This window comes from Carassius gibelio, chromosome A8 (assembly GCF_023724105.1).
Source record: "Carassius gibelio isolate Cgi1373 ecotype wild population from Czech Republic chromosome A8, carGib1.2-hapl.c, whole genome shotgun sequence".
NCBI classification, from domain to species: domain Eukaryota; kingdom Metazoa; phylum Chordata; class Actinopteri; order Cypriniformes; family Cyprinidae; genus Carassius; species Carassius gibelio.
In genome coordinates, this window is record NC_068378.1 from 17,892,725 (window position 1) to 17,909,343 (window position 16,619).

General features: G+C 36.9%; 1 long non-coding RNA gene across 1 annotated transcript; it reads left to right on the top strand.

Moving 5' to 3' along the window:
• Nucleotides 1-6,545: 6,545 nt before the first annotated feature.
• Nucleotides 6,546-7,351, top strand: LOC128018728 (uncharacterized). The gene is made up of 2 exons (XR_008184954.1): nucleotides 6,546-6,809; nucleotides 7,072-7,351. It is a non-coding gene; the product is annotated as an uncharacterized LOC128018728 (long non-coding RNA).
• Nucleotides 7,352-16,619: the final 9,268 nt, after the last annotated feature.

The following is a 16,619-nucleotide window of genomic DNA, read 5'->3' on the forward strand; positions in this document are numbered from 1 at the left end:
GGAGTAGAGTTGTGTGTAACTGCACAGATAAACGGCACTGTCAGCAGGCATTTCATAATCTAGAAGGACAAAAACATTATCAATAATTCTGATATAACATTCCAGTTGAGAAATGCAATAAAACATGATGTTTTATTTATTATATTCCAATATTCCAGAAAATATTTTTTAGTGAATTAACATTATCCAGTGAATTATTCTTGACTCTGTAGCTATCAAACAGCTTATAAACCTACTAAAACGGTAGTTTAAAATGAAGTTGATATGACTCCTGTCCTTTATTTATTTTCTCCATTTGAAAACATTAGACACACTACATTTATTTTGCTTATTGTTAATATTAGTGTTGTTTCTGTTGATGCTTTTTATAAATCAAATGTTTTTTAATATTGTAATATAAAGATTAAATTTAACATGACAAATTTTCAACACCCAAAAAAAAGATGAGTGAAAAGAGGAAAAACCAAAGTAAAGTATGTTCTTACTTAACCTCAGTCATTTATTTACTTTATAACAGTAAATAAATATTGTTTCCGCATATGGTTCATCGGGCACTTAAACAGGCAAATAATTGGTATCGGTATCGGTAAAAAAACACACACACACACACACACACACAAAAAACAATATCGGTCGATAACTAATGTCCATCCCTTTATGTCTACAGTGTACCCATCTTCTGATGGCTACTTCCATCAGGATAATGCACCATGTCACAAAGCTCAAATCATCTCAGACTGGTTTCTTGAACATGACAATGAATTCACTTTACTGAAATGGCCTTTACAGTCACCAGATCTCAATCCAATAGATCAGCTTTGGGATATAATGGAACAGGAGATTTGCATCATGGATATGCAGCTGAAAAATGTGCAGCAACTGCGTGATGCTATTATGTCAAAATGGACCAAAATCTCAGGGGATTGTTTTCAACACCTTGTTTAATCTATGCCACGAAGAATGAAGGCACTTCGTCAGTCTTTTGTTTGTTATCTGGCTCGGCTCGGTGTTCATCTTCAGTTCTCTCTTCACAGCAGTTCGGTCAGTGTACTGTTTGAGTGCATGCATTACTCCGGGATATTGGTTTGTTTTAACTCAGAGATTGTCAGCCACATTAAAAAAGTTAACAACTTAAGTCATTTGTGGATTAATGCGTATTAGAGATGCGAACCGTTTAAAACGATTCAGTTCAATTTGGTGAACTGGTTCAAAAAGATCCTGTTACATCGGATGATTCGTTCGCGAACCGGATATCACAAACTGCTTTGTTTTGAACTCTCACAACAGACACGGAAGAGAAGACAATGCTGAATAAAGTCGTAGTTTTTGCTATTTGTGGACCAAAATGTATTTTCGATGGTTAAAAAAAATTCTACCTGACCGTTTGATGTCACATGGACTACTTTGAAGATGTTTTTCTTACCTTTCTGGACATGGACAGTAGACCGTACACACAGCTTCACTGGAGGGACTGAGAGCTCTCGGACTAAATCTAAAATATCTTAAACTGTGTTCCGAAGATAAATGGAGGTCTAACGGGTTTGGAACGACATGAGGGTGAGTTATTAATGACATAATTTAGATTTTTGGGTGAACTATCCCTTTAATGTTTCATGTGATGGTGAAGCTAAATTAACCCATGTCAGCGATTAACCCATAAGAGCCTAGACCAGTTTTCAGTCTTCAGTGTCACCATGTGATCCAGCAGAAATCATTATGCCGATTATGTGTGCACAGATCATATTATTTTTCATGTTGAAAACAGTTGTGCTGCTTAATTTTTTTTAAATATTTTTACCATCAATTTAATAACACATTTTTTTTTATTAATAAAAAGTTCAAAAGAATAAAAATAAAGTTAAATAAAAATCTTTGTGTAACATTATAAATGGTTTTACTGTTACTTTTGAAACATTGAATGTATCCTTGCTAAATAAAAATGTATTTATTTAAAATATATTTATATATATACACATACATCTTAGGCCAGACATTTGAATTGTAGTGAATATGTAAATATATACAGTATATCACCATTCTGAAATGGTCATATTCAACATTTTGGATTAGCGTTTTCCAAATAAAGGACTCACTGACTACCTTGTTACATCAGAACATTAAATATAGAAGTTATTTTAGATAGAATAGTTAAGTCTGAGACCTCCAGTACAAGACCCAACTACTCTGCAGGGATGTTCTCCTTTTCTGTCCAGAGCTCTTTCTAATTGAGAATGGGTTTGAGAGATAACTCTTTCTGTCACACTCTCACTCTTTCGCTTTCTCCCCTCCCTTATCTCGCTCTCTCTCTCTCTCTCTCTCTCTCTCTCGAGCATTGCCATGTCTCTCATTGCCTCTCCCTGAGGAAATTAAACAACCATCCTTGACCAGACAGCCTCAGTAAATAAACATATTCGGGGTAGAAAAAAGGGAATCTCAGGTTCCAGGCAGCAAGCACAGAAGCAATTCAATCAGGCTTTATTCATCCGGCTGGACCCCCATCCTCTCGTTTCTTTGCTTAAGGCTCTGGTTCAGCCTTAACACCCTCAGGATTAGCCCTCTCTTATGAAATGACACAAATGTGGCTCTTAAGTCTATCTAGAACAGTCTCAGCACATATGCAGTTGTCTGAAACCCCAATACGTCTCCAGAGTGCTTGTTTTTCTCTGCCAGGCAACACAGAAGGCTTTTAAAAACTCTCGTCTCTACAGATAAGTCTTGAGAGATATTCAGCCAATTACACGTGTGGGCGGAATCGCCAGAGTGCTCTATGGGATGGACACTCTTCGTGACCAGCAATATTATTTCCCACCTGCGAGGGCTAAAGATGTCGCCAATTAAAGTCTGTCAGAAAACAATATGCCGTTCCGTAGGCATGTTAAATGATAAATGCTCGGTATTTGGACTAAAAATGCTCATTTCTAAAATTCTGGCTCAGTTGGAACTGAGAACTCCTCACCATTTCAGATTGTTCACGAAGATTAAATTTTCAAGTAATTATATGCAAGTGCAAAGCTTTTTTGGAAACTGAGATTTTCTCGGGCTGTCGAGGCTCCTGGTTGAAGAGACAGGCAGAAGTGTTGGACAAGTATCGCCTGACATGATCTGCACTCTCAAACTGTGCTGAGTTTGAGGTTTAAATAGAAAATTTCAGTGTGTGTGTGTGTGTGTGTAAATTCCTAATGATGTGTGTGAGCGAGAGAGGGTAGACAGACAAGGAGAGACAGGGAGGGATGGAGTAATTGCGTTATAGGTGTATTTATAGAGCGTGCTGAAGGAAGGTGTCTGGAAAGTCATCACAGTGACTAATAAAGGTGGGACGAGACTCGACCTCCTGAAGATAGAATGACCTGCCCTGCAGAAGCATTAAAGAGAGAGATTTTTCTTTACATTTTAACAGCTAATGGATTGAGAACACAGGCTTTTCTCCTGCCGTCATATTTTGGTATAATGACTTTTAAACTGTACAATTAACTAAACCGATAAGTGATCTTTCTCTGTCACTCAATGAAAACATTTCAGCTCAAAATTAATATTTGATGTCCATTTATTTGTTTGGCAACCAACAAATACCATCATTGTCCTAATAATTCTCTTATAGTCTAACACTGTCATCATCATTATTTTTATTAACGATAATTTACTATTTTTATGTAATATATAGTGTCTGGGACCACATAAAAAAAAAACAGCAAAAAATAAAACATTGGAAGTTTAATTTAAAACTAGCAATAAAGTCTCAGGACTTTTTAACTTCTTTAAACACTTATTAATATTTTTTATTACAACAATTGAAGCGCACACCAAATACTGAAATTTTGAACGGATAACCAATTAACTAAGAAAAAATGCAGTCTCAGACTCATTAATATAGATTTTTGTATATATTCTGTACTGTATACAAATACTTATTAATATATAAATAAAATTACTTATATACAGTGTATTATTTAGGTATTTTTATAGCATGAAGGTTAGATTAGTTTAGAGCTTCTAAATAATTATTCAACTAATTAGAATTAATTTACATTTGTCCTCAATTAAATGATTGTTTGTTCATTTTAACAACAATAAAACAACAATTTAAAAACATAATAATGGTCTGTCTCCTTCCTCCGTGATCTACAGGTGTGCTACTTTTCTGCATGAATGCACTGTGATTCCCTATTAATCGGTTCATAATGGCTCATGATGGCCCAAATGCTGTTTATTTTTTCCTTTCTTCTGGAGTCACAAGATGTAAAACCTGCATTTACTATTTCACCAGAAGGTGGAGCTGTGTAACTCACAAACAGTCTTCGCAAGAGAGTGTGCAGTGTTGAAGTCATACTGTGTTGACCACTATTTACTGCACCGCATGTCTGTCCAATTGCTCTTGTAATACGGTCTGATAGATTTGTTGAATGGAGCAAAATTAGGTCGGCGACTAATTAACAAATCCACCACAAAACAGACTGCAGTACCTCACTTTTAAAGGATGTTAGAGCTCCAAAACTCTGTCTGACAGCTCAGACTTCTTAAGTTTGAGGAATTCTGAAGTGACTGTTTCATGCTTGGGTTTTGGTTCTTTTACTCTTTTCTTCATAGGGTTTGGTGGACCGGTACTCACATCCGTATCAATATGCACATGGAGAAAGTGAAAGAGAATAAAAGGAAAAACAAAAAACCTAGAGGAAAGACAGTGAGAGACTCTTTGGCAAGTAGAAAAGGGAAGTTGGAATGTGTATGTGAGAGGGATACAAGCTCAAGCAGCACTGTGAACCTCTTCCCAGCTGGATAGAGAGACTGAGGGCCGAAATCAGTTGCGCATAGAAAATGTGAAAACCCTGAACCTCCCACTGTGCATCTTAACCACAAAATGTGATGAAATTGCACCGCACCTTGAGCATTTTAAGGAAGTTAATTTCATTGTTTTCTTTGCAAAAGATACATGGCAGATTGTGGCATCCTCATCAAACTGGCAGTCAAAACAAGCCAGCATTGTGAAGAATTGCACTGTGCAAATAGCATTCAGAATGGATTTTTTGGGGGGGATGTGTTTGTGATGTTTTATCTTATTTGCATAATTCTTTTACTCAATCAAATGATAAAACAGCATTGACACGTAGCATGTGCAGATAGACATCACTATCAGAGGAATCAGTTCATTCTGACTCAGTTCTCACTGAGGAACTTCAGTGTTGTGTACTTTAGATGAGAGAGAGAGAGAGAGACTGACAGAGGGAGAGAGAGAAATATGAACTGCTTACTTGGCATGGTCTGATTTGACTCAGCACAACGAGACTTGTAGTGCTAAATCTTGAGCACCGAGAATCTCAATCATCCAAGCCTCTGGCCTAAAAACACCATCTCCATAATATTGCTTTCTGCATTACTCTGATCAGCTTTTCTGTGCCTTACTAACGTATATGCATAACATTCCTTTGGAAAAATCCTCATCAACATCATCATCTGATTGACAAGAGAGGTGGTAATTTCATTAAAAGCAGACTTGGACTGTTACAATCATGTCATTTTTGGCTGATGATTAAATAATTGTCAATAAATATTTTTTTTTTAGTTTGTTCTTGTTTTGGCATTCGTTCATTTTTAAGTATAAAAGTATAAAAATTACAAGTATTTAAAATTGTATTATACTTGTTTATGGAACCCTGTCAGCCGTTATATTATGATATATTTTATTACTTTACATTATATATTAACACAATATTATCCACTTTTTTTTTTTTACCGAAGAAATGCATCAATTCGATGGTGCTTAGAACGGCTCTCTCCTGAAGAGGAGACAAAAACCACTGCAATAACCCAACCATTGGGTTACGTCTGACCCAGGAGCACAAAAACACAAAAACTACCCACACACTAATCAAATAACCCAAAAGGCTCAACCCAGCATTTGGGTTGAAAAAAATAACCCAGGATTTTTCTAGAGTGCATAACTTAGCACAAGGTTTATTTATACTCTACACATTCTCTAAGAATTGTTTGGTTTAAGTGTTGTGTTTCGTATGGCTAAAAAACTATGAAGGTATTTTTGATTCAAATTAACTGAGCACCTGTGGCAGTGCGATTTGTAGTTGTAGAGAAAAGCCACACATGTGTATCAGTAAATTTGAAGTCACAGAGTGAAATGTTTTTAAGAGTTGCAAACCTGTAGCCTTTTTTTCTCTCCCACAAACACAACACAACAGTTACACCTTCTCAAATTCTTCATTGCAGGTGCACAAATCCTATTCTACAAATCACACATTTAGAAACTCGTACGCTCACATTTTTGAAACAATTGCTGCAGTGAATGTGGTGCAAAACGCATTTACACACCCGCATCAAGAAATGTGCAGTCGTGGAGAAATGTTGAACATCCGCAAATCAGTACGTGAATTCATCAAATGAGAGTTGCACACTTGTAGAATATTTTCTCAGAATGTCTTGTATATTTTTCTAACACAAACACAAAGTACATAACTACAGCTTCTTGAATCTGCTGCGATGAAGCTCAAACACTGTTTTTTCGCTTTCAAGCGACAAGTTTCGCGCTCTCCCTTTTGCACCGAGATATTTGGTTCAAAAGTGATTTGTGCATCTGTAGAGGTAGTGGGCGGGACTGTTTAGAAATTACAGAATTTCAGCCAATCAGAAGAGCTACTGAGCCAGTAGATATACGCCCCAAGCAGTTTTACGCCCCTGTTGTTCCTCATGCGTCCAGTAGGGGGAGGCAGTATATTAGTATATGAGCCCAGTCATTTATAAGAACAGCAGACCATATCTATATGTATGATAGCAGCAGACCTTCTTGAAGCGATACGGATGAGGTATGTTAAATAATCTGCTAAAGTACTTGTTGTTGATTGTATTGTGTAATGATGCAACATTTATTATTTATAAAAGATTGATCAATTAAATAAGAAAGAATAGCGATATCAATTCAAAAGATGGATCAGTTTATTTCGAGAGGCAAAAGTACTTGATTGAGTCAGATGTTCTGTCTGACTCAAACTTAACTAACCACAGTCTATCATCAATGGACAAAAAAAAAAAAAAAAACAATCAAAGTGACTTGACACTTTTTCCAAGTGTTCCATCAATATTGTTCATTGAAGATCAGGAGCGAATTGATGTTATCTACACTCAGATGACTTCAATTTTGGATGGCACACCTACACACACCCACAGTGACCAGATCAGATTCATTATGGATGTCCCTTTTCCAGAGGTATGGTCTTGTGTGTTAGTTGTGCTCTGCATGGTGTCATATTCACATTGTTTTTAATGTCAAATAGTTTATCCATAATGTTAGATAATTTCTATAAAATAATAGTTTTGTGCTTAATATAGAAAAGGAACTTTGGATTTTGTTGTAAAAAAAAAAAAAAAAAAGCAAAATGATGCTTGGCTTATTTGGGCTGTGATAAATCTTTCTCTGGTGGTCCATCATCTGTGCTCTTGCTGTTGTGAAAGATGTGTCCATCTTGGAGGCTGAGGAGAAATTCCTTCGAGGACCTGTCATTGAAGCAAAGTACTGTAAGGATCCTATAAAGGAAAAAAAAAAATTGAAACATGACATCCTGCCATTATTTATAAATAACCATTGTTTTCTACCACTATGCAACTTTTGCTTTTTTATTTATTTTTATCAGAGAGTGGGATCACTTTGACCGCAGGATAAAGAAACAATTAAAGAAGAGTGGCAAACCATTGGAGAGTCATCTACAGGAGTCATGCTGTTAAGAAATAACCAAGTCATGGTGTTAATAAAATTTTTTTGTGAACAACAATATTGTCTTTCTTTTAAATGACCCTTGGAACTTTAGAAAATTGTTAAATTTTGTTGGTCTTCATAAAATGCTATGTAGAACATGTTCTGTTGCTGTATAACGAGCAATTGTGAATTGTAAAGCAAATATTTCATTTAGGATCCATATGATTACACAGTACTGTATGTCTAATGGCCTGAATATGGTTAATATCTAAATATAACTTAATATAAATTCACAACATCATATATCAGTCAATCTCTGTATATAAAAACAGTTTATAAATATATATAAATAATACATTTTACAGTAGGTCATAGGTCTGCAGCCTCCCCCTACTGGACGCATGAGGAACAACAGGGGCGTAAAACTGCTTGGGGCGTATATCTACTGGCTCAGTAGCTCTTCTGATTGGCTGAAATTCTGTAATCTCTAAACAGTCCCGCCCACTACCTCTACAGATGCACAAATCACTTTTGAACCAAATATCTCGGTGCAAAAGGGAGAGCGCGAAACTTGTCGCTTGAAAGCGAAAAAACAGTGTTTGAGCTTCATCGCAGCAGATTCAAGAAGCTGTAGTTATGTACTTTGTGTTTGTGTTAGAAAAATATACAAGACATTCTGAGAAAATATTCTACAAGTGTGCAACTCTCATTTGATGAATTCACGTACTGATTTGCGGATGTTCAACATTTCTCCACGACTGCACATTTCTTGATGCGGGTGTGTAAATGCGTTTTGCACCACATTCACTGCAGCAATTGTTTCAAAAATGTGAGCGTACTAGTTTCTAAATGTGTGATTTGTAGAATAGGATTTGTGCACCTGCAATGAAGAATTTGAGAAGGTGTAACTGTTGTGTTGTGTTTGTGGGAGAGAAAAAAAGGCTACAGGTTTGCAACTCTTAAAAACATTTCACTCTGTGACTTCAAATTTACTGATACACATGTGTGGCTTTTCTCTACAACTACAAATCGCACTGCCACAGGTGCTCAGTTAATTTGAATCAAAAATACCTTCATAAAAAACTAAATTTATTGCATGTGTCTATTCTCTTATTATTGGCAATATGTGACTTATGGTAATTTAATGTGCACGTTGATCGCTGTTATCTCTAATAATTGCGGTCTGGTGATAATGTAGTAATCATGTCTGCCTCAGTGCAGGCTTTTGTCTCAGTCATTACCATAAATTCTTCTATTCTGCTCTCTATCTTTTTCTTTTGCTCTGTCTGTCGTTCTCCGCTTGAGTTGCAGCTGTACAAGACTGACAACTGATCCCCTGCACAGATAGCTCCTAATGCTGGTCTGTCAACACCAATTCTGTTACGAGGCAGCTCGAACGAAACCAGTCTTTGGCTTGAAATGCTGCTTTTAATGTTCCTGGATGAGCATCTGTCAGTCAAGCCGCACTAATGTAATAAAGTGTTGCGTGATGCTGAGGGACAGGCCAGCTTCTGGGCGATGTGGGGTTTTCTTGCCGGTCCGCCGCTAGCTGGGACTCATGGATAATGTAGAATGAGCCAGAGACTGAGACTTTCCCATTCCTGTCCTGCAGCCAGTATATCATTTGTGTTACAGCAGCTTTCATGTGAAGACACTGATGCTGGTGTGAAAAGGGGTTTCTCCTCTGAGGCCTGGAGGAAGGGTGAGCAGTTTCGGTCACATAATTGTGATTTGTAGTAACAGATGCAATGGAAATGGGTCCTGACATGCTCACGGACACACTGACGGTTCTGCTGCAATCCTGAGTGAGTAATGATGCCCCATCCTATCTGGTGACTTACAGCAGTAAGAAAGATTAGTAATGAATAATGATTTAAACATTAAACTGTTCCTCACACAAAGCTATTTTAAGACTTCATAAAACACGAGTCTATAAATAATAGTTGGGTTCAAGATGAATTGTATGTTGGTCTGTTTATTGTATTTATATGTCTTTAATTAATCATAAACAGTTAGGAGAAAATCTAATGTGTGTCAGTTAGAGGTCTGCACAGGCTTTGAACTGAAGGCCAAACCTGGCCCGTACCTCAGATCGTCTGACCCGACCTGACCCAACCCGAGTTCTGTGTCAATTTGGTAAACTAAAAATAATCAATCTTCATTTTTTGTGTTTTTTTTTTCCTTTTCTGTGATGTATGATTTTAGTACACTTAACGTGGTATAATATAGGGGAAAATTTTATAGTTTTCGGAAATTTTCATGCAAAAATCATGAAATCCTGGTGGGACTATTTAGTGTTTTTTATTATTATTATTATAGCTTGACATACTTGTCTGTTGTATGGACTGGAGCTTGTGAAGAATCTCTCCTTTTGTGTTCCATGGAAAACATAACAGTATGCATAAATGGCTGAACTATCCCTTTATCCTCTCTGGCATTTGTAAAAGAGTCTCTGAAAAAACAATGGAGGAAGTGTGAAGTGCTCAGTCAGATTAACCTTCAATGGAATTCATACCATAAGGCATGAAGACCAACTGGAATCAGGCTGTGAGATCACCTGCGAGTTTAGCAAGGATAATGATCCATTTCGGATTTGACAGCCATTTCTCAACATTTTACTCGCAGTGGAGAGCCGCAGAGGAGGACGTTCCAACGGATGGAAAAGCATGAAAAAAGAGCATCTAACTGAACAAAGCACTTCAAAATCAAATAGACCGCAGCGGCCATGTGGGTTGAAACATACAGGGGGCGGACACAACAGTTTTCAAAAGAACAGCTCTTTGACAGCATCTGAAAATTGATATTAATACATATGGAACACATTTTCAAACAGTGCTCTAGTGTAAATGAAATGTAATGTGTCTTGTTGCAGAGGCAAATAAGAAGGTCACCAGTGACATGCTGCAGGTCAAGGAGGTCTATGATACAGAAAAAAGCTTTTTGCTAGCATTCCCATTCATCTCAGTGGAAGTTGCTTGACTGACGCGGGATCTTGTGGAAGAAGTCGGTCTGAAATTCGACACTTATGAGCCAAATCTATTTTTTGCTAATTTTTTCCCCTAAGTGAATTATTCAGTCACTTTCAGTGAACTTTAGACAAAGTCATGTGACTTTATCCACATTGTCCAGTTTGAATATATGTAACAACAAAAAAATAATAATATTAATAATAATAAAAAATTGGTGAAGGTGGTTCCATAGTAAATTTTATTTTATTTTTTACTTAAAAAATATAGTGTTTTTCAAATAATTTAAAATCAGTTATTTTTTATTCTAATTTATTATTGTATTTAACTGATAAATTAGGAAAACATCAGACAGCTATTTTTGGCTGTAAATGTAAAATGCATTTGCCTGCAAAATTTTATAGTTTTATAGTGAAATTTATAGGCCTATCCTAGCCGTACTAAGCATTCAAACCTTGAACCCTTGCTGTGGGTAAGTTAATGTTCCATATCACACAATTCTAGATTAAGATCTTAACCAACACTCTAAGAGCAGCGAAGCCATTGGAGCAGAAATCAATGGAGCCTCTACAATTGATTTACCACTAACATTCAGCTCTTTTACAACAGCACTGCTACATGATTTATTTTTGCAGCTAAACCCTGCTGATTAAATTTCAGCCTCCATGTTCCATCGAGGAAGACACTTCTTCTGTTAGTCAGTGTGACCTGCATGAACCTCAGGAGTCTAAGAGCTTGGTGAAGCTCTATTAGCCCTACACTTTGCGTTGAGTAAATCATGGCCAACTTACTGCTCACATGGCGTATAAATTATGCAATGGTATCTCACTGTTGCACACCCCATATCAGTTTAGATTTACTCATGCTCCTTCACATCTGTGGCAAAACACAACAGCATTTCTGCATTTTTAAAGGGTTGCTGATGTTGTTTTAATTGGGATCAAGTCTTGCGATTCGTTTTTTATGCGCTTAATAAATAATTTTCCTCTCTCTCTCTCTTTCTCGGTGTCTACGATGTTCATTCAGTTCCTCATTAAGGCCTGATTTTCTACAGGCTGTCTGACTGCCCTCAGTCAGTCCTGCGATAAAAAGACGATTTAGGAGTAGTAATGCTTATTTATACATGTTTCTTTTATTTAAATGTTTTCCCGTTCTGTCGGAAATGTCACACAAATGTTAATTAAATGTTAATCAAACATCACACAGTAAGAGAGCCCATGTCTTCACCATTGTGCAGATATATTTAGCAGTACAGAGAGGTCAGTCTACAGCAGGGTCTGATGCCTTCGCTCCAGGGGTTTGCATGGGAGAGCAGGAATAGGAGAAACAATGGTCAACTAATTAGTATGAATGTCAATTTCTCCTACTGAGAAGTTCATAAATCTACTAAACAGCCTACTGGGAGTTCACCCTGTCACACTGAGCCGCACTTTCCAGACCTCCCCTGTGCATCTGCCTGCACTGATCAATGATTCCATAACATACTTCTAAGTGTGCGGGAGAATGAACAAGGCCCTCCTGGAAAGTGAACAGAAACCTGTAGGATATTCCCATCCATGCAAAAGCTAAATATCAAAAAAAAAAAAAAGAAAAAAAAAAAAAGAAAAAAAAACACGCAAAATTTGTCAATAAATAAATAAATAAATAAAACCTTTTACTAAACTAATGTTTCAGATATTCGTATAACAAAATATCATGGGGGCCAACTGGCAACTTAAAAAAAAAAAAACGCCAGTGTTTAATGAGTTGACATTGTTTTTCAGAAAAAAAAAAAAAAATTTAAGATTGTATCCCATCCTTTGAGAACCACAGAGCTAAGTACTGTTACCTTTGTCTTCCTACTAAGTACCTCTAAACTTGTTTTTACACTTGAGTTTCTCTCAGTCACATTGGTTTTCTCTATTACCTTCCTTCTCATTCTTTACATCCCCTCCATCTCTTTTCGTTAACTATATCTCTCTAGACTTTACCTAATTTAGGGTCTTTCAACAGAGTTTAATACTTTACCTTTTATCTGTGTGATTCGGAATGAGGATAATCTCACAGTGGGTAGTATTCCAAATTCAGCCGTTTTTCATATATTGATATCACATTGTCCTTATATATTATTCATACGTTTTGTGTTGAGTTCTTTTGATGTCTGAGTCGAGTTCACTTGCTTGGTGTGAAAGCATTTTTCTAGATGCATCAACAACTTTTTCATATGGATCTGATTCTGTATAAAAACAATTCATCCTAATTTCCATAAGTTAACTGCTGTTGATTAAAACACAGTATTATTCAAAAGTTTGGGGTTTCGTAAATATCTTATTTTTTACCAAGGCTGCATTTATTTGCTCAAAAATACAGTAAAATTTTGAAATATTTGTACAGTTTAAACTGTGTTTTTAAACAGTAGTGTAATATACAAGCTCTGGTTTGAATAAAGTAATAAAAACAAGTCTGAAAACTACTTTTTACACTTCTTCGTTTTGGAAGTTAGAACTACATTTAAATGCAGGATTGGCTCCCATAAATAACCTATTCATGTGTGATGAACACAGGAGTCACTCCTGAAATTGATACTCATTTTGATGTCTTGCTGCAGTAAACAAAGCATGAATATGAGGAGAAACCAATTTAATTTCGCCTATTTTATGTGGAGGAAAATTTAAAGAGAGACCCCTGGCAATTGTTAGCAGACGTGTAAAGGCACAAACTGTAAAAAACTGAAGAGTCCCACAGAGTCACTGAATGACATTTCTGCACACGCTTAATGTTTTAATGAAAATTCTGTCACTATTTGGAAAGTGGACAGCTCTGTTTAGCTGCTGTGTAAACAAAAACCAACCAACCAGCATTTAACAGGGAGTAACAGTGGCTCCTTAAACACTTATTTATTCATTGAACCTTGCCATTGTCTTTTGTGTTTCTCTCTCAAAAACGGTTTCTCTCTTTTAATTATTTAAAACAAAGTTTCTGACACATTCATCACTGTTCCTTCTGAGAGTTTTTAAACAAAGACAAGAGACAGTTCTGAGAATGTGCTGAGCTAAAGACTCGACACAGCATGTGCAGGAAAGGTCTGGCATCAGCCTCTCACCATGACGGCGGCGAGAGCCAACAATGTATTGCCTTGTCCCTGCCACCCGCCACATGCCTGAGCCGTCCCTGAGGAATACGCCAGCCAAATGTCTGAGAACACAATTTCATTCATCAGTATGCTGCTGTCTCTGCCGTCGCGGTGGAAAAGGAGTTGTCAGACTACAACAGTTTCACTGTATATTCGAATCAACTTTCGGTTTTAGTGTTATTTCTGCAAAAGCTAGATAAAAAAATAAGGAGGACCGAATGATCTGTCTTATGTCTGTGAATTCGCCGGCAGCCATCTGTCAAAGACGTCTGGTCTTTCACCTTGATTGGTTTATGCATTTATACACGTTTTTGTTTTTGTTTTTTTTGTGAGGGCTCCAACATTTAATCAATTTCTAATGATGAATTTGGTATTAATTAACTCTTTGCAGTTTTTGTTGGCATTCTTATGCTTCTTTCCGCTTATAAACACAAAAAGCTTAATTTCTGCCTCTGGCAATTTCCTGTTTATTGTAATTGTATTCACGCATGGCAAAGTTTTCCTTGTTTGCTCTTTAAAATCATTTTAGCATTTATGTTCTTGAGACAGAGCTGCGATGTTGTGAGTTTTAATGTGGAATTCTTGTTAGTTATGTGCTACAGTGAATCTCGATTTGATTTCTCTTTGATGCTTTTCTTTGTCTATCAGATGCTCTCTGCTGCATTGCTTAAAATGACATAACAAGGACTTCATAAGTGTCTTGCAAAGATAATCGGACATGAAATATAAGCCATGTAAAGAGGTGCACTATTGTAACATGCTTATCAAATGATATAACTACAGTTATGTTCCAATGGGGTCTTTCATAAATTATTATATGATTATTTTATTTAGTTCTTAATATGTCTATATGTATAATCTTTTCCCGCCTCATTAATTTGTTTTTTAGAAGTTTATTAATATTTAAAGGGGTCATGAGTTGAGAAATCAACTTTTACTTCAGCTTTTGAAATGTAAGAGGTCATCATACTAAAAGGATATCCCATGAGTTTGTACTTTTTTTGACAGCAGGCCCACTGAAAGCCAGATCCTTGAATCTGCCTACCTACAGTATGACGTAATAGATAGTTCAATCAAACTGTCAAGTATATTTATTACAATTATATAGCAAACAGTTAGTGTTGGCGGTATGGTTATGTTCTGGGCAACACTCCACACACCTGTCCATGCAGCCGTGCTTGGACAGAGCAGGGATAGCAGCGAGACAACCCCCCCCCCCATACATAGATATATGCATACATAATTACAATTCACAGTAACATGAGTTGTAAAACACAATGTGAGAGAGAATGCATCCAATGAAAGGACTGTAAAGAAAGAACAAAGTTAGATCAGATTACAGGTTCAGTTAAGTGGAAGTCGGGGTTGGACGAGGGAGGTAATTGCAACCAGCGATGCGATGAAAGAGATGCTGAAGAATGGGAATTTAAATCAACCGCTTGTGATAGGTGTCAAGACTGGATTGGTACATGTCAGGAACAGTCGACTGTCCGCTGATGCCAGCTTGACTGACATGGCCTGCCTGAACTAATGCGATGCTGAAGGTTAAACACCGCCTTCACAAAAGAATATCAACGCCTAATTCTGAACCCCCGCACACTGATTTGCGCATGATATAGTAAGTAAATAACATAAGTGGCGCTAAACCAGAGCGAGCAACCAAGGATGTAGGGTTTCAGAGCGAACTGCTTGAACAGCTTTAAACATTAGAACAAAAGAACAATTATGGACAATTCCAATTCGGAAAGGAGATTTTCAAATTTGGGGCTAGTAATCAAGATTGATGGTCAAAGAGATGTACAGCATGACCATCACATGTAAATCCATAATAATAATCATTATCACAAGCTCTTTGGATTGCCTTTACCCACCTAGAGAAAAGAAACAGACTTAAATTCCTTTAAAGGGATGTTTAACCTTTGGTTAGGCACTCAAAAAGACTGTAAAAGACTTATAAATTAATATCAGTCCATTGCGTGACTCCATATCATATATGTAACTCACAGATTGGACTATAATGTTTCTAATCACTTATTGTGGATGTCTTTTTAATAACTTGAATAGCTTAAGGGTTCATATTCATGTTTAGTATATGTGTGTTTGAATCTTCTTGCTTGAAACGTTTCTGACAATCAAATCTGTGTCATATGTATCATATTCTTGTTATAGGAATCATGTCCAAAAGTATACACTGCAAGAGCGGAAAAATTTGGATCACATGATTGATAAGATGACATTTGATTTATGAATGGGAAGGAGGAATATACAACGCCCTGAGCAAAGACAATATCTAATTGGTTAAGACACCATTTGGGAGTTGTCCCGCAGCTTGGTTCAAATATTCAGTAAACCATCAAATTATGCTCTTAGCTTTTGCTTTAAGTGTTAGCTTTGAGCTTTTGCTTTTAGTCATGCCAGCCTTTTAGCTCTTTAGCTTTTTGGTCATGGCTTGTAGCCGTGGATTTAGTCAGCACTTTCAGCCATGCTTTTTGCCATTCCTTTCGCGTTCTCTGAGGGCCCTTCCAGCGTGCTTCGGGCTGCATGCCCGCTGCTACTTAGCCACAATGAGAAGAAATGCCACCTAGTCTTGTCAAACTTTACTTCTATTCTTTTACTTTAGTTTCTTTTCCGTTGAGAGTTTTGTGTTCTGAGTTAAGTTTTGCCAAACGCTATGTCTTCGAGTCCATCCTTGAGTGCCTCTCTGAAACTTCATCCTGCCCACAACTCTGTATCTTCAGACAATTTCCAACGACTGGCTTCCCAAGACATCACTTCAACGACTACTGAACTTCCAGCCAATCAGCAACCTTGAGAAACCCTCTTTTCGACAACAACAAAGGGAACC